We start from the raw sequence: 19,652 nt of genomic DNA, 5'->3' as shown, positions 1-19,652 counted from the left end.
TTAAGTGAAAACATTACACCTGTGTTTTTGTATTTAAGCTAATGGTTAACTAAGAAGCATCAAAGGTAGCAAATCGTGTCAAAAAGAGATTTAAGCATCAGAAAACATTTTGTTTGAAGAATCTTGAATATTTCTGTGGAGCAGATGTTGACACCTGGTCTGAGTGTACAGATTTGCTTGGTTACAGATTTCACCTGCATAGTGTTTTTTGAGTCAGGTAGATGTGTCAGTGCCTTTCTTACCAGCTTTATGATTAACAAGTTCAAGACCTTCAGAGGGGTCTGGATGGGGCAAAAGAAGCTTAGATTCCATTCCTTGCTCCCATGACAAGGTTCTGGTACCCTAACATATTGCATATTGATAAAGATCAAGTCTTAAACTAGGTAAGTATGGAGAAGATAAGAGTGACATTAATTTTTGAGTCTTTTAAAACTGTTACCCAGACTTCCATATGCCATTTGGCAGAGTAGGAAAGGTTTAATATGACCAAATGTGATAAACTTTGCAACATGTGGTAAAGTAAAATGTCATGGGTTTCAGGGCTGATGAAGCTTATCATGATTAGGGCTAATATACTCCACTTTGCAAAGAGATGTGTCAGTCATCCAAGATCATGCCTAGTAAGAAATTTGGCACTTCAGACTGCAAAAATGATACAAACAGTGGGGGTTTCACTAGAACTTGTCTAGATGATATGACTACTGGACTGACACGCTAACAGAAGCCATGAGGGAAGATTTGCAGATTCAGACTTGCATTTGTTCTATAATTCTCAGTGTGTACAATTTTTAGGTAGACACAGCCTAATTGTGAGCTTATTATGATTACTAATCCTTTTGGAACAGTTGCATCTAGGCTTCATTTTTGCCTTGTTCATACTTAGATTTTAATCACAGGATAAAATACATCTCTTGCTGGCAAAATTAGCCCCAGGAATCTGACTTTAGCTCTGTTGCCTTCTGCCTCTTGTCTCGAATTGCCATTCACATTGTACTTGCAATGTCCATGGTGAAATACAAGGAGCTGGCCCTAGAGTGATTTCTGAGCAGCCCTGGTTGAGGCACAGTTGGTGGGAGTTGAGGGGATGGGTGAAGGGGAGCATGGGTTTAACCCCCACAGTGTTGTGAGAATGAAAACCCATCTGGAGTGGGACAGGGCCAGCATATTCTGCAGACAGGAAGTGTAACCTGACAGAAACTCATCAGACTCATGCATTTCAAACACAGCCCAAACATCAAAGCGCAGCCTCAGATTTCCCCGTCCTGATTCCATGCCAGGAGGGTTTCATTGGACTTACAGTCTCAAAATTAAGGCTGTTGGCTTCTGCAGCACCCTAGTGCAAACAACTACAAATCCTGTGGTTGCTTAATTGAGTCAACCAAACAAATCCCAACCCTCATAGCCTTTCTTGAACCATTAAATAATACAATTGATCTGTTCCTTTTTGTTATCTATGTGTGTAGATGCTAGAAGTCCTCACAAGCAGATGCAGGGGAGGCAGTTAGAAGGATTATTAATTATTATTTTCATTGTTCCTACATAAAACTCTTCTTTAGTGGAGGAATTAATTTAACTTGAACTTGTTGTGCAACATCACTAACAAATGATGTGCAGAGCTCAGTTGCTGCATAGTTTGTGGTTTCTGTATTTTATTGCTCTCTACAACTCCCTGAAAAGAAGTTGAAGTATGGTAGGGATTGGTCTCTTCTCCCTAGTATCAGGTGATAGAACAAGAGCAAATGGTGTGAAGTTGTACCAGGGGTGATTTAGGTTGGGTATTGGGAGGGATGTCTTGACTGAGGGAGTGGTCAGGCATTGGAGCAGGCTGCCCAGGGAAGTGGTGGGGTCACCATCCCTGGAGGCGTTCAAGAAATGTGTGGATATGACACTTTGAGAGATGGTTTAATGGCTGTGGTGGTGTTGGGTCAATAATTGGACTTGATTATATTAGAACTCTTTTCCAACTGAAACAGTTCTATGATTCTGTGAACATGTATCTCAGAGTTAGAAGATGAAGGACAGTTGTATCTTTAGGATGAAAGAGTCATCAGTGTATATAGGTAGTTTGAAGATGGGCTTTGAGTTGGTTGGGATACGATGTTATTCCCTCCTATACATGTGCCCCTGTTGCTCTTGTTTGATAAATTAAGAAGACTGATATAAGTTGGGAGAGGCAGTACAAGTTAGGTGAATGACTCCTTGTGCCAGTCGGTGAACAGGCTGTACAGGTTCCTGTGCTGAGATACCACTGGAAGTGGAAACACTGGAGCTGTCACAATCTTTAATATTACCTGTCTTAGATACTTAACTGCTTTGGGGCACAAACACTGTAGAGGACAAGGTGTTAAGCAGTTTACTGTCAATTCCTGAAATAAACTATTATTTAAATACTGCCTTTTTCTAAAGATTATTTTCTCACTGGTTTGTTCTGAGAATGTGAGAAATCGCAAGACATTAGGCTACTCTTTCTTACTTTGAATATTAGTTATGGGCTAAGCTGTTCTTGCAAGTAGTCTTACAGCATTCTGGTGAAGCAACACATGTATTAAACATGGCAGTTACTATTAATAAATACCACAGCATATTACAGATGCCATGCAAAAGTGAATCAACTGCTTCTTGTGGTTTTATGCAGCTTATTGAACTATTTCAGTCCATTCAGCTAGGAGAATGGAGAATCAGCTTTATAAAATTGCTTTTCCTAAAAACAGCGGCTTTTTTTGTTCTTCACCACCAAATCACATAATTATATGGTTTCCCCCTCAGTGACATTGGGCACAATACTGTGGTGTTTGGCTCTTGCAATGAAGACAAAAGCTAGAGCTTGAACAATAGAATAAAATTAAAATCTACAATTACATAGATAGGTGGTGAAGCTTTAAATCCATTGAGCTAGTGAGTACATTGTATATGTTTGTATTTGTAAGAACACTATTTTCTGCTGCTGTGAGATGACTGCATTTGGCAGGCTGTGCTCTCAAATGCATATTTATGTGCAGGTGCAAAATTAAAGTTCCTTAAAAATTGCTAAAACTCACAAAAAGAAAAAATAATATGTGAGATTTACGAATTCCATCAGCAAGAATTATGTCTTGCCGTTGCTTATTTCAGTTGCTGGACATACTCTTCTGTGAAGAAACTGAAATTTAAGAGAAATAACAAATTGCATGTTCTCCTCCTAGCACCAACAGGGAAAAAAAAATAAAATAATTATACTTTAGAGAGAGCAATGATGCAGTAGGAAATGGCTGCTAAGGGAAGAACATTAGGCAGCGTATAGGAGAAATAGTCATATGTTCATTGCATGCCACATGCTTCTGGTTCATGTGAAAGGGAAAGGCAGGGTTGATTTCTGTTTGTATTAACTCACATCAGTAGGTTGACACTGTTGGTTGCTGTGATGCGTGCAAAATAACTGATTAATTATGTGGTGCTAACTGCCTCAGTAGGCTTCTCTGCAGTAGAACTAAGACTAATTAAGATTATGTCAGGATGAAATGAGATGGGGTTGCATACAGAAAGCTATTAAGAATTTGGGTAGCAATTGTCAGGAAAGTCACCTTTTGCATCTCATGCTGAGGATTATGTTTCATCAAACCCCTGAGGTTTATTTCCAGTCCAGGTCTGTTTCTCCTCTTGCTTTACTTTTACTGTAAACCAGATGTTATCCCACTGAAGTCAGTGGACCAGAGTAACACTCATATAAATATATGGAGAGGTAAGCTTGTGGTTTCCTTAGACAATGCTGTGTGAAAGTATGAAGCACATCACATTTAATTACAGAAATGACACAGTAGATTGTAATACTGAAGCTCTTATTTACATTTCCATGTTTCTTAAGTAACGTTGCAGTTTATTTTTGCCTGAGAAACAGTTTAGTACAGATTGTTCACTTCCCATCTGTCAGCAAAACGCAGGCGTTTTGTCCTAAGTTACTTTGATTTGTCATACCTGCTGTGCACAAAGACATTGATTTCTGTCATGCAGATCATTTAAACAAAATCACACCAAGTGATTTTTGTGATGTGCATCAAGTCGTCTTCCTCTTCCTTCAGATCATAGGAATCATCACAGGACAGGAAAGTGACTTTGATGTCTGTGTAATGCCTACCTGCACAATGCAAGCTCAGTCTAGACAGAGGTACAAATAGATCACAGTCTTTATGCCATTGTATTTAAATACCAAGAGGGCCAATGGCATCCTGGCCTGCATTAAGAACAGTGTGGCCAGCAGGAGCAGGGAGGTCATTCTGCCCCTGTACACAGCACTGGTTAGGCCACACCTCGAGTACTGTGTCCAGTTCTGGGCCCCTCAGTTTAGGAAGGATGTTGACTTGCTGGAACGAGTCCAGAGAAGGGCAACGAAGTTGGTGAGGGGCTTGGAACACAAGCCCTATGAGGAGAGGCTGAGGGAGCTGGGGCTGCTTAGCCTGGAGAGGAGGAGACTCAGGGGTGCTTTCTACAACTACCTGAAGGGGGGTTGTAAACAGGCAGAGGTTGGTCTCTTCTCCCAGGCAGCCAGCACCAGAACAAGAGGACACAGTCTGAGGCTGCACCAGGGGAAGTTCAGGCTGGAGGTCAGGAGGAAGTTTTACACAGAGAGAGTGATTGCCCATTGGAATGGACTGCCCGGAGAGGTGGTGGAGTCGCCGTCACTGGAGGTGTTCAGGAGGAGACTTGACAGGGTGCTTGGTTACATGGGTTAGTTGATGAGGTGGTGTTGGGTGATAGGTTGGACGTGATGATCTTGAAGGTCTCTTCCAACCTGGTTTATTCTATTCTATTCTATTCTACTTTACCTCTGTAAATCTGAAATTAGTATAGAGTCATAGAATTGTTTTGCTTGGAAACAGCCTCTAAGTCCAACCATCCACCTAACATCACCATGGCCATTAAATCATGTCCCAGAGTACCATGTCACGTTGTTTTGATTTAGTCTGTCAGTAGACATCTAGTGATAACTGAAATCAAGGGTGGAAAAAGCCTTGGTAAACAGAGTTATTATTGGCTAGTATCTTTTATTTATTTGGCTAGCACTGGCAAAATGAAGTCTGAAGTGTGGAAGTGTTTGCCTAAAGCCCATGTTAGCTAAGATCAGCTGAAGTGACCTGCTTTAAAAGCAGTTACATCTTTAATCTATATTACCACAGAAACACAAAAATTTGACTTGAATGTAACAGATGGGAGCTGTCCTGCTCCTTTTAAATGTGAAACCTTCTGATATCCTTTTGCTTAGAGAAATGCCAGGTAAAAAAACAAGGGGGTTTGTGTTGTTTTGTCTTAAAGATACAACTGTAGGCTTCTCAACGATTATGTGTAAGGCATCAAATTGCCTTAAATTGGGTTCAGTACAAGGCAATGAGATCTGATTCACTGCTTCTGCTGAAAACAAAGAATAACTCTTCTGTTTAGTTCTGCTTTTACAAAATGAGGTTAGTTATCTGTTGCTGTCAAAGGACAAGACACTTCTGTACTGCTTTCCCTGGAGAATGAGAGATTTGAGCTGATAAAAGAAGTGGAATGTAGAATCAGACTCATTATATCTTTCACAAAGTTACACTGATGAATTTATTACTTTTTCATGGAATAAGAGTTGTGCTGAAAATTACTGATATGTATAACATAACTTTTTTTTTCCAAAACATCTGGAGTAAGATTATTTTTTGTGGAATCTATAAAGAATCTGCTTTAGTACCTGGTACATTTCTAGGGACTTTTTTCTGGTGGGCTGAGTCTCTGCAGAACACAGCAATGACAAACATAATCCAACAAGTATGGCCGACTCCTGTTTGTAAGCACTTTCCATCAGCAGATAGTCCTTCCACAGAGCTCATTTGTTAAACACCTTATTGTCTTTCTGCGTGTCAGAAACTTTTATCTTCATTTATAAAGATCATTCTTCAATGAAGGGGAAAAATTAAACTGGTGGTAGCAGCTACACCAGCATTAGCAGATTCTGAAGTTCACACCTGCCAAACAGTCAAATGTCAAAAGAATCAATAGCTGAACCATTCATTAACATATTTATTCTCAGAGCAGGGGAGTTATTCCATGAAGGAAAAAATATTTAAGTCTGGCTTACAGTTTTCTCAGAATTAAGCATGGACTTGTTCCACTTCAAAATTAGAATTCTTCTTTGCTGGTGTGTTTCTACTTGTTTAATTCTTCTCAGTTACACCTCTGAGGCTGATGAAATGTATTTTACTTACACTTTCAGAAGTATGAAAGGATTTAAAATCTTGACATTATCTTCTGTAAATACCAGTATATGGTGGAGAATAATGGAACATGCAAAGCGTGTTTGGAAACCTATAAAACACCAAAGGTGAAAGAACAGGGGGAGAGTTACTGCAAACCTTGATTCTTGTGAGTTTCTTGGCTCTTTTGCAGGAGTGTTTTGGACAGCAGCCCAGGATCATAGGGATGGCATGTAGGCAATATCAATTGCTGGCATTTAGGTAGCTATGTAGATGAGCTGTCTCATTCTGCTTTCCTACTACTTTATATACTGGGAAAATGCACAGTGGGAAATAAAATCTTGGCAAGAGCTCCTGATCTGAGGCTCAGCCTCCATGTCTTGGGAACAGGCATCACAGGTCTGTAGATTTGAAGAATCGTGTGTCCGAGTAACTGCCATCCAGAAATTTTCTTGTAAGTCATGCTCTCAGCAAAAGACAGCTTGCAACACAGACACAAAGTGCTGCATATTTTGCATGGGTTTGCTTGAGAGGATGTGATGATGTTGAAGTTTTCAAGCTCTGGTACAATAGAGAGTGAACACAGTGTAAAGAGTGATGGTAGAAAATCCATTGTTTAGATTTAAAGAACAATCATACTTCATATACTTAAGTGCAATAAGAAAATTATCTGTTTCTTTCACTGTCAGCCTTTTGGGAACGAGTGACTTTACAATCTTCTAAAGTCTAGAATTTGGATTTATATGGAATGGAAAAGCACAGATATGGCTTAGCAATGTTTGCATGAAATATAAGTAATTTACTTTGACAAAAGAGGCAAATCTTCACATTCTGGCCTCCAGTATCTGAAGGGGGCCTACAAGAAGACTGGGGAGGGACTTCTTAGGATATCAGGTAGTGATAGGACTAGGGGGAATGGAATGAAGCTGAAGGTGGGGAGATTCAGACTGGATGTGAGGAAGGAGTTCTTCACTATGAGAGTGGTGAAGCCCTGGAATAGGTTGTCCATGGAGTTGGTTGAAGCGCCATCCCTGGAGGCGTTTAAGACCAGGCCAGACGAGGCTCTGGCCAGCCCATGGCAGGGGGGTTGGAAGTAGAGGATCCTTGTGGTCCCTTCCAACCCTGACTGATTCTATGATTCTTATTTAGGGCACATTGCTCCCTTGCATTCAGCAATACAACATAGGAACCAAGGCTCTATTCAGGAAACATGCCAGAACCTTAACTGAAGTATTCCAGGATTGCTTTACTGTACAAATTTACTGCCTAAATGTGTTTGGGCGTGATAATATTCTGAGCTTGAATAGTTAAATCTAGGTTTTGATAATCACTCTCCATTTATTCCTTCTGAAATCTCTAAAGTCTCATAAAGAGTCCTTTTATCTTGGCCTCTGTGGTACACAGATACAGAAGAAAGCCCTTTTACTGATCGTTTCCCAAACAAACATTGAGACCTTGTGTGGGAGAATGGACTGAGAGCCTTAAACATTTTTCTCCTGATCTTTCCCATTAGCTGCTATTTGTCTAGCTTACCTCTGATAATCACTTAAACCATTTATCCAGCTTATGAAGAAGAGGAGTGAAGCAAATTTGAAAGTCCTCCAGCATGTATCATACTGGTAAGACTAAGATGCAGCTGAAGACCATCAGCATAGAGTTTATTGCAGTATTTTGTAATGCAGCTTTGTGCCTCTGTGAGTTTTGTGTGTACACAGTGGGTTCAGTTTGGTGTTAAGATGCCCCAGCAGAATGCCTGAGCATCCCTTGAAGGTCTCAAAACATGCACTACTGTCACCAGTATTTTCCAACAGTGCATGGACTATCTACACATGTGCCATAAATTTGTCTTGTTTTATGGACCCCCTGAGGAAAAGGAAGTATGTCAGCCCATTCATGGAGAAAAACAGGATCACCAGAGCAAGAGCATGGTGTGACAAAGCCCTGGTACTGCTTGTGCAGCAGTGATGTGATATCTGTTCTTCCATCCACACATAATGATGTCTTGTTATAGGGTGTTACGGTAACCTCACTCACACTGAGTGTGAGTCCAGTTCCGGCTGAGAGTGCATCAGAATCTGACCTAGCTTCATGTGAAAACAGCTTGTAAGACCAAGTCAGAACATTCAGGGTACAAAGTATGAATGGGAAAGTCCTCGATAAATAATTTCTGGAAGCCTAAAGCAGAATCTGTGTGGCCACTGTGGTCCTGATGAAAGCAGCTGGAACTCTGAGGAACATGAGCTGAGGCCCAGAATATCTTATGTAGTAAACAGGAGAACTGGCAGGGTTGCCACTCTCCCATGCCTTAGAGATAGAGTCTGCAAACTGTATTTATAAACTGACTTGTGTAAGTGCATGCATTTAAATATTTAGCTGTTCATAAATATGCATGTTTTATCAACTTTTGATCTAGCCATAACATTTAAATGTTTTTATTGTGTGCACAAGTAATTTAAGTGGCAGAAGCTTTTGTTCTCAGTTGATTTTGTGTGTGTGTCTGCAATGCTTAAATGGCCAGGATCTCACATTTCCAGATTTTGTGAAGCAAAGCTTCAAGACAGTTTCCAAACACAGGTGGTGGGGTGGGTGCAGAGCTGAAAAGATACATGAGAGGAGTTGTTGGCCCTTTTGCTCTGAGACAAGGGCAAGGAGCTGACACAAAGCCAAGTCATAGAGGTGATGGGGAAGCTTCCCTTGGAAACAGAGAAGACAAGGTGGAATTTGCTGATCTCAGAGAGGAGATGGAACATTTTAGAATAGAAAAGAAGGCTGTTAAAAATAAAACCTATGTGAAAAAGACTGGGAGTAAATTTTTATCAAAGCTATTTATTTAACCCATCTCACCCAACAGATCAAAGAATTTACTTAAAGATCCGTGAGATTATTTTTTTTTTGCATTTGTACATGTAGCATAGCTTTAAATACTGGAAGCCTTTGGTATCTTGGGCATCTGGATAGCTTTTTCTGGGGAGTTGTGCTGATTCTGTTCATGGATGTGAACTGTTTTGCTGACTTAAAGTCTGCATAAGATGATTGGTGCTTTGGGTGGGGCTGAAGAAAACAGCACTGTTCAGTGATGTCAGTGATGGAATCAGGATGAAGCAACTTCCAGGTATGTATCAAGAAGAGAGATCTGTAACTTTGCATTAATATGTGAACTCTGCTATGTATTTCAGTGGAGTAGCATGTTCTGGTTATCACATGTTTTCCAAAGTGGTAAGGTTTTGACACCCTATATCTTCATGCAGTTAAGATGGAATTATTTAGTATGGTCCTATTCTTGCAAGTGTATTTATTTTGTTGTTGGTTTGGTTTTGTGGGGTTGTTTGTTTTTTAATATTTACTCTTCCTGTGCATCTTTCTTCCCCTAGAAATAGCTTATTCTTAACCTGAGTGATAGCTACTGTTGATAGCCCATGGTACTTTGTGGAATAATGGTTGTTCCTTATTCACAACAAGCGAGCAGATTCCTTACATACACTACAAGAGACCTGACACGTGTGGGATGCAATAGTGAGAAGATCTTCATCCTAGACAAATGAATGGCTCACCAGGAGAAGAACTTCTGTGGAATGAGCACAGGCTGTTGTGGCTTAATGGCATGACCATAATAGTTGCAAGTGGTAATAAATGACAAACACAAGGGAGATTTCTCTTGTGCATGAAGAATATATAAGTAAAATGGAGTCTCTTAATAAGTTAGTAAATCAAAGGTTCTGCTTTCAAAGAGTGGCCTCAGATAGTCCAAAGTAGGTTCTCAGCTAAGCAACAACAATGTTCTTTCCTCACTACTAAGAGAGAGGCTTCATATGCAGTTTGAATTTCTTTTCATACAGGACTACATAGCATTCAGCTTTGTTAAAGGTGTTGTGATTTTGAAGTGATTTACAGTTGATGGTCTCTAGCAATAAAGATCAACATTATCTGTACGAGGCATGTCAGGGTTTGCAGGCATGTTTTTCAGATAGAAGATTCAATGGACTGATCAGCAGGTTAACAACCTGATCTTCTACTTCATATATGGAAACACCCTTGTTAAGTTGAAAGCATGGTGAGCTTTGACTTAAGAGATGTGCAGAACATCAAGAACACAAAAACTCCTTTAAATTTCATCATGAATGTCCCTTCTCACCTGGAAAAATACTTGAGCTTTTGAAGAAACTCGTAATGGCTTACTAAGAAACTTTGCATTTAAGGTAGTTATGTAAGTGGTGTTTGACTACAACTACCTGAAAGGTGGTTGTAGCCAGGAAGGGGTTGGTCTCTTCTCCCAGGCAACCAGCACCAGAACAATGGGACACAGTCTCAAGCTGCACCAGGGGAAGTTTAGGTTCGAGGTGAGGAGAAAGTTCTTCACAGAGATAATTGTTAGCCATTGGGATGTGCTGCCCAGGGAGGTGGTGGAGTCCCCATCCCTGGAGGTGTTCAAGAGGGGATTGAATGTGGCACTTGGTGCCATGGTCTAGTGGTGACAGGTTGGACTCGGTGATCCTCAAGGTCTCTTCCAACCTTGGCGATACTGTGATACTGTGACATGAAGTTCATATGAAGAAATCTATTGGTTGTAGCTTCAGTGCCTGCCTTTATCTACAACACTGTGCCTTTTTAGATGTAGTTTCTTCTTTCAGACTCGAGAGAATTTACCAAACTGGTTTGACTACATAGCTTTTTCTTTCCACAAAATACCAGCTGTCTCAGAAAGACTAAAGACGACCTCAATGCTTTGTAGAAGAAAAATAGATATGAATGCATATATGACAAACCCATTCAGCTGGCAGGTAAAATAACCTCATATCGTTAAGTAGTTTAAAAGGATTTTTCTGTTACAGTGATAACCACTTCTGTGGTTTCTCATTAGACATTTGAAGTAACACCTTTTTTTTTTCTTTTTTTCCCACTTTTTTTTCTATTATTAAATTGTCCTTTCAGTTTACAGTAGTACAGGACTGTGAGCATGCACTTCAGAAGGTCTATAAGACAGTGTGCTGCTGTAGTGGAGCGGCATGGAAAATACTTCCCTTAATTATTAATCTCTAAAGAAAAAAGTGAAAAATTCCTGACATTAATTTTATTCTCTGTAACAAATAATTATTCATCTCTTCAGCTCTAGAGGCATAGCTTTTTCAGGCTGCTTCTTTTGCTTTGATTCATGATGCACAGAATTACTGGGAGAGAAAGGTGACCTAAGATTTTATTCTTCCTGATCCTAAGCTCATCATGTTCACAGCCTGTTACTTTGCACTTGGAAATATTTCTGACTTGCCGTGGTTGTCAGCAGCCCAAAGAAACAAATCATCAGTCAGTGATTTGCACAGCACAGCAGCATATAGTCAGGGCTCCTCTTTAGTTGCTTGATGTGATTAAACACAGAATTGTCATCTCTTACAACAGTAAAATGTCCCCTTTATTGCTTAGGTGTTTCTCCTTCAGTTTTCAGGAACAGATCCCTCAGGCACTGGTCTGTGAAGTAGGTGGGCCTTGGAGTCTGGATTTGCACCTGAAGGACATCTGTCCTACCTCCAGATGAATAGGCTGAAGTTAGGAGTTCATTTCTCGACTCTCTAGTCATGTTGATTTTTGATAACTCATATTTTGATAAGTTGTACTTGAGAATTAAACCATACTGCCTAAGGCCAAAGACAGTTCCAATTTGCTTTGTTTGGTTGTGATGTTTTTTAATCAGTACCTACATGTGGTGAGCATTTAACAGAGGCTCCTTCTGGCTGTTCTAGTCTAGCTGATGAAATGACCAATGATCACCAAAAAGCCATTTCCCTCCTTTCATGATGTTCTTGTGGCCTGGAATATGAAGCAGTCTCAAAGACAATGGCTCTGAGCTTTTCTTAAGCTGTCCAGATCTCAAGACTCATAGTTAGGAAGATTTTTCCAAAGAAGAAAATGTATGACAGTGATCATTGTAGCATTTCTCAGGGTACTTTAGGATATTTTAAACAATCCAAAGCCATCAGATAAATACAGCAAATAATACAGACACTCTCAGGTGTCTTTTTAGCAAGATGGTTCATGCTGATCACTCTAAGCATGTAATATTGTTATTTTTGTAGCATATATGCTAGGTATGTGTAGCATAGTACGTAGTACAAGGGCCTTGCAGATTTATTCTGTGATCCTCTTGGCAATATAAAACTAATAATGTAGTCTCAGAATTAACATGGGAAAGCATTTATTAAAACTCTTGGGTGCCTTCAGTTCAGTGTAAGTGCCATAGTTAATACCCAAATAGGAGTGATTCTAGTGGGTGAATGCACCAAATTAACTAAAATGTTGGATAAAGTTATGTTATAAACAATATATTTCCTCTCTTTGACGTAATTTTCAGTTGCCATTATGTCCTGCTGAGCCATTTAAAATACATGAAAGGATCCATAATTGTCACTCATCTTTGTGAAATGTCAAAGTCATATACCACATCGACCTCAGCCTGTGTGCGTTAATTCATGATGAATTTAATTTGATGAGTTGAAGTCAGAACTGCAGTATAAAATCCTTTCAGTGCAGTTTAATTATTTTGCCAGCATTATATACACATGACACCATTGTAGTCTAGACTGGATTGTGTCATGATCTGCTCCTAAGACTAAGGATATTGTAAATGTGTTTCTAGATCAAAGAGTGCTGTTTGCTGCAGTCTTATTTCTCACTGGCTTTCCCCCCACCTCTGCTCAAAAAAAAAAGGGAAATTGTGATTTTGGGAGCAAATATTAGTCTTTAGTTTGTGTGGTTTAGAACATCTTTTATTAGAAAGATAAGACTTTATTCTTTAAGGGGATGGGGAGGAAAACACACCCAAGAAAAAGGAAAATGAAAAATAAAGAAACCAGTCTTCTGACATTGTTTGGCTCAGCAAGATCAAACCTTCCAGCTGACGATAGTGGTGTCAGTAATTGCTCTGTAGATAGAATTGCCTATTGCTTAGTAGTAGTAGCGTTATCGATCGGTTGGTTTTGTCGATGATCTGACAATGATAACCTCAAATTAGATCACATTTTTATTAAAGAAATGAAATCAAATTCTACCTGGCTGTGGACAAATAATAATGAGTTCCATGAGCACGTAATTATTGCAGTAACACTTTTTGCAGAGGTTTCAAAACAATAAACCCCCCCCCCAAACCCTCCTGTTTGTTTCTTCTGTCACTTGCTATGCAGTTCTCTCACTCCCTCATCTACACACAGAATGGTATTTTTAATGACATTGTAACCGGTGCCACAAAGAGGTGGAGAGGTGGGGGCGGGAGGGGAGATCTGAGCTTTTCTTTGAAAGGGGAAGTATATGAGGGGGTGAATACAAGGATGCATAAGTTATTGCAGCCTCGAGGCAGCAGTAATTTATTCACTGACAGTTTGAGTTTCATGCTATGCTATTTTAAAAAAAGCCTTACAAAGTAACTGCCTCTGTTACATTAGTGTGTGTTGATTTTAGACATATTCCCCATCATAGAGATGGTTTGAACACAAGCATTTGAAACAAATTCATCACAGTGTGGCAGTTGTCCTGCTTGAGCAAGAAAAACAAACAAACAAATGATATAAAAAGGATAGTTATTTTCCACATTTTAACATGACTTTGGGTGCCCTGGAGGATTTTTCAGAGTGGCTTCATTGCTTATTTGTTTTTAGATATGGTGATGAAAGTGCAAATTGTGCCTTCAGATAAAGCATGTGTTTTGTATCAGTGTAGTTATTGTTGTAGTTGCCCTCTCTGGAACCGTTTAGCTCCCGTTCTCAACGCAACAAAATGGATGTGAAAGGCATGCATTTGAATAATGACCATTTTGGTTTGTGTGTTTTCCTTATGCTACAAATTAGAGAAAAGTCTGGCTGCATCCTTAACTCATAAGACCAAGCAATGATTCCCTTTGGACATGAACCATCTAATAATATTTATGCTTTAAAGCACCATTTCCTCACAGGGAAGTATTTGACTTAGCTGTTTGATTATGAATTCCCATTTATCCAGCAGTAATTTCCATTAGGTTAAGAATTATTGTGAAACTGCACATCTGGAAGCCTAAATAAGAGCAGTGGCTTCCAAAGTTTGCAGTGTAGAGAATTACACTGAATTTTCATTAATAATATATATGAATGCAAACATATTACGTGCTAGCAGCTGTAGACCATTACAGTTTAGATTTAATTTAAGTAATCTCTTCATCAACCTTCAAAAACTGGCCACAGTGGGCAAAATAAAGACATCATCGACTGTCTTATAGTGAATTTTAGATGCCAGCTGCATCCTCATAACACTTTATTTTGTCTCCTATGAAAATTAAGGATAAAAAGATAATGGGAGCAATGATGTCATTTGTTCTTGAGTTTTAAGTGCTAGTCATTTTGCATAGATATGGTGTTGGTTTATGGGATATTCATGTGCATTTTTCTGCAGAGAGTGGTTTTGTGACTTTAGTGACCTCCCTCTGACTATAAAGCTGGATTTTGTCAAAATGTTTATAACATTAAAACTTCTGCTGAAGGGAATTCAGACTGCTACTGAGTGTAACTGAGTCGGTTCAGTTGTGTAAAATCAGAATATACCTCAGCATAGCATAAGGCATTCATTCCATTTTTTGCACTGAAGCAATGCAGAATAACACAGGTGAAGATTTGACCTTATATGTTTAAAAATAATTTATTGACAGGTCCATTTGAAAGAAAAGTTGTAACACAGGGATAAAAACCTGTACAGAATCATTGTAAAGGAAGATGAAAAATTCTCCAATATTTTGATATTCAAATGCGTTCTTTTTTTCCAAGCCCCAGATAAGTAATTTTTAGGACTTCACATGAATAATGGATGCTATTTAAAATGTTTGCTTAGGAACAATGTGTTCATTGTATGAATAATGAGAAGTTTTATTGCAGGCCACTTTGTAATATTTTGATTGTCATATTGTATATCAATCTTGAGGTCAGATGGTAGAAATCCACTTAATTGTTGTACTTAGCCTGCAGTCATTACTCAAGGTGGGGAGGGAATACATTCTTGCACTCTGTTTCTACACCATCTACCACAAAGGGTGTTCTTGAGAACTATTTTAAGCAAATAATTAATGATTATGACATTACAATGAAGGGGGAAAAAGAGACTTCATTGGACATTTTACTGGAAAATTGCAAATTAGGTTTAGTTTAGTTACTAGAGAGAGGTATATTTGTATGAGTTGCAGTATGAAGAGTAGCAGCCTCAATTGCCACACAGAGACCAGAGCCTAGGAGCAATGAAAACAGAAATCATTGTGTCACAAGGGAAACTAGCTTTTTGTAAACTAATAAAAATGAGGTTCTAATGGTTTCTGTGTGATCCTTCAGAGATTTTTAGGTACATACTTGTTCAAGAAAAGTTCAAAGCTGTTTTATTTCCCTAGTTTGAGTCTTTTTTTAATGACTGTTGTTTTACAGAATATTCATTGCTGCAGTGCCTTCTTCTCAAGTTACTATTCAGCCTTTACTTGTTTCTTCTCCAGGGCTTTCTACTTTATGCTGCGATAATCTAGCACTAGGTTCTTCAACATAAATAACAAATGTTATTTGTTAATGTTATTAACTGACAGAATTGAGGCTTAGAAAGAAAATTTTGTTCAGGTCAACTGGAACTTGAGAAGGAGTGGGAAATGTTGAGTGAAAGAGAAATTCTGAATCTCATTTCAGTCCAAGCTTAAAACTGCAAAAAAATTCTGCTCCAAGTTATTTCAGGACTCAGCTTGAGTTTAATCCTTGTTCACATTTTGTAAGTGACAAACTTTCACTGAGATTTTGAAAAATATTTTCCTTAATTTTTTTTTTTCAGCCAGAGTTAAAAATTCACTTGTAGCTGTGGTTCTCCCTTCTCCTAAAGGTCTGCTTTTCCAGTAAAAGTTATGTTAATTGAAAAAAAAATCTACCGGCTCTATTACTGAATTAATGGAGCTGTAACTGCCAACAGGACACTTCCCTAAACAGTAAGTGAAGTTATATGCCCATCTGTGGCGCAGGCAGGGCATCAAAGAACATTTCTCATTTATTTGAAAATGGCCAATGGCCACACTTTAGAGAACAAAACCAGCCAGCCATAAACATGCTGCTTTTTGCCAGAAAAAAAAATGTGCTGGGACATTATTTTAGTATCTCCACACATTGGTTAAATACAAGATATTATTCTGCATGAGGATGTAATTGTACTGAGACTAGAATTATTTGCATACTTGCCTTCCCTTGTTATCATCCATGCTTTATTTTATTAATAGTCCTTGAAATAAAAATAAATCCCAGTTAAGATACTGTAAATGAATTCCAAAGATGTTCCTGCGTTAAATTTGGTCAGAAGCAAAATGGACATTTAGTGATGATTTTTAAAATCATTAAATTGTGGAATTGCTGCCCTTCTTTATTAGAATAAACCTTTATTAGAATAAACCAAACCAGGTTGGAAGAGACCTTCAAGATCATCGTGTCCAACCCATCAACCAATCTAACCCACCCAAACAGCTAACCCATGGCACCAAGCACCCCATCAAGTCTCCTTCTGAACACCTTCAATGACGGCGACTCCACCACCTCCCCAGGCAACCCATTCCATAGCACAATCACTCTTTCTGTATAGAACTTCTTCCTAACATCCAACCTGAACCTCCCCTGGCGCAGCCTGAGACTGTGTCCTCTTGTTCAGGTACTGGGTGCCTGGGAGAAGAGACCATCATCTGCCTGTCTACAACGTCCCTTCAGGTAGTTGTAGAGAGTGATAAGGTCACCCCTGAGTCTCCTCTTCTCCAGGCTGAGCAACCCCAGCTCCCTCAGTCTTTCCTCATAGGGCTTGTGTTCCAAGCCCCTCACTAACTTCGTTGCCCTTCTCTGGACTCGTTCCAGCAAGTCAACATCCTTCCTAAACTGAGGGGCCCAGAACTGGACACAGGACTCGAGGTGTGGCCTAACCAGTGCAGTGTACAGGGGCAGAATGACCTCCCTGCTCCTGCTGGCCACACTGTTCTTGATGCAGGCCAGGATGCCATTGGCACGACCCTTCTGCATTACATAAAATTGTTTGGCCTTTACAGATATTTCTAAACACATCCCAGATAAACATGACATCATTAGCACATTTTGCTAAGACAAACATAGCAGGTTTTGATTAAATTGTTCAGGTGCAGAGCAAATGTTTTCATGTTTGTTTTATTTTCTTCTCAGTGTGGTCTTATCCCTCTGACTTTTGCACAGGTGTGTAGATATTGCATTATCCTTGCAGGCTTCTCAAACATTGCTTATTTAAACACAAGTTAGCAAAGTGAATAAGAACATAATTTTATTGATGCAAATTGAGAGATGCTTTCCTTTTGTCCCAGGTGTTATTTTGTATTTACATGAGGAATGATTAACACAATGAGATGTCTGAGTCATGCCTGTTGTAAGGAGCTATTTAAGAGTTAGGGCTATGAGAGACAGTCCTAAGCAGACACAGGAACCATCAGCCAAGAAGCAGTCAAGTTTGCTTGCTCTCATATTTCTTCCATGGTACTTCTCAGACAGTCAGTCTGATCTCTTGTTATTTTTGTTTTTGTCTCATCTCATACCATACAGAAGATGAATAGTGCAGTGGCATCACAGGACTCATATGAAGCTGTGGTACATAATTGCATTTTCTAGTGGTCAGAGTATTTTTGTGGAGAGAGTAGATGAACCTAGACAAAATCTAATGTTGAGTCTGTCTTATCTCTTAGCCCTGGTGGCATGTATCAGCACTAGTCTTTACATACACCATGATAAAAATCCCATTAAAGCTGATGAAAGCTTTTCCTTTGTCCTATTCAATTTTCAAAGCAAAAATCCTAAGCAATAGGGTAAAGGCTCCAGAATGCATTAAGCTAAGTAACAGAAAACTGCCAGGAAAGCAAACTTTTTTGTACTCCTCGTGGAGGACAGAGGAGCTGGTATCTCTTCCATCAGCTGTGGCCCTGATCATAATTTATCAGCCTGCATTGCCACAGTGGTGTAAGGGGAAGTAGCCCCTTCCGGACGTCTGGGCTTTTTAGATGAAGCCAAATTACAAAATAACCCCCACTTTTTGATTCTGCACTTAATGGAAATGTGTAGTTTAAAAGGCAAGCTCTTATACGTTGAGATCTTGTTTTTTAGTGGTGCCTGGAAGTGGCTGTATGCATGAACTGTGCTTGTTTCACTAATGAGATTGTTGCATTGAGCTGCTATGTGTTGCTTTGACAATACCCAGTGGAGCTTCTACCTTCTATGGACGAGAGTATAATAATGGTGCATCAGTTTTGCTGCAACAGTAGCTCTGTTAAAACCATCACATTTGCTGACCACTCAATAAAGGTAATTCTGTTCATGGCAGAACAAGCCAGCCAGAAAAGAATTGCACAGCTTCTGGCTGAAAAACAAACAAACAAAATAGTAAGGACACCACAGCAATGTTTTTGTGTTTAACAATCTCTCTTTGTTTTTGCTTGGGATTCTTTACAAAGAAATGAAGTGGATTATCCATGTGACTTTTGGACGACTGTTTGAAATAGCCTTTTACCAATTCATCACTGAGGTCAGTATGTATGTGTGAGAGACAGGTGTTGCAGTTTTATTTACTGTGCAGCATAGAGGGATGCAGTCCAGCAAAGTAAGGAGAAGGTAGCTTCCACCATATGCCACTTGAGTGTGGAACAACTTCATTAATTCAGTCTTAGTGCTGCTACACCAGAGGCTTCATCTCCCACCTTCCTTTGTGCCGGTGATGGTATTCTGGAACACTTGGGAGAGAAGCCACAGTTTTGGTCTTCAAATGCCAAGAAGCAAATCAAGGCTAATGTTGATTGCCTGTGTTTTAAAACTCTTTGCAAGCAATGGAAAGGAACTGATCTAAAACAAGAACAGTTGACTTACCTCTTTTCCTGCTTCACTCCCAAGGTTTTATAGTTCCAGGTTGTAAGAGAGAAGATAGAACATTAATATGTGCAGAAAATGTGTCAGTGGTGTTATGTGGAAGGCTGAGGAACTGGGAAGTCAAGTTGTTTCTCTTTTGCTGTTCAGGACAGATAATGGCATAAATCCACTCCTCTCTGCAGTTGTGAGTACAAAGGGTATTTGGGAGTGTTCTTACATTAGGCTGAAAGTCTGAAGTGGTTTCTTCTGGAGTACCTGAGCCACTGTAATCAATGTGTAATCAATGAAGGTATAGATGTAATGCACTTAACCGTGTGATATAGGCCCGTAGTCTCAGCCCTGTTTCTTTTAGTGTGCTTTTATTTTCAATCCTCCCTAAGATGCACATCATCCAAAGTGACAAAGGTGAATCATATTGGAGAAGGTAAATGAGCAGGGGCTATGGAGTGTGTCAGAGGAGACAATGGGACTATTTCTGAAAGACAGGAATGAAGACACCAAGGCTTTCATTATAGACTGAGATAAAAGGGCTAGCCAAAGAATGAGGGCACAGATGCACAGTGTAGACTTTTTG

General features: G+C 39.4%; 1 protein-coding gene across 4 annotated transcripts in view; it reads left to right on the top strand.

Annotated features, from left to right (window-relative positions):
- GRIA3 (glutamate ionotropic receptor AMPA type subunit 3) overlaps window positions 1-19,652 on the top strand; it is a 161,335-nt gene that overhangs the window by 39,230 nt on the left and 102,453 nt on the right. The window lies entirely within an intron of this gene.

Source organism: Melanerpes formicivorus, unplaced genomic scaffold (genome assembly GCF_026170545.1).
Source record: "Melanerpes formicivorus ecotype bairdi unplaced genomic scaffold, bMelFor1.0.p_v2 SCAF_22, whole genome shotgun sequence".
Taxonomy (NCBI): domain Eukaryota; kingdom Metazoa; phylum Chordata; class Aves; order Piciformes; family Picidae; genus Melanerpes; species Melanerpes formicivorus.
The sequence above is the reverse complement of the archived record's forward strand: the minus strand, read 5'-3'. Positions and strand labels throughout refer to the sequence as shown.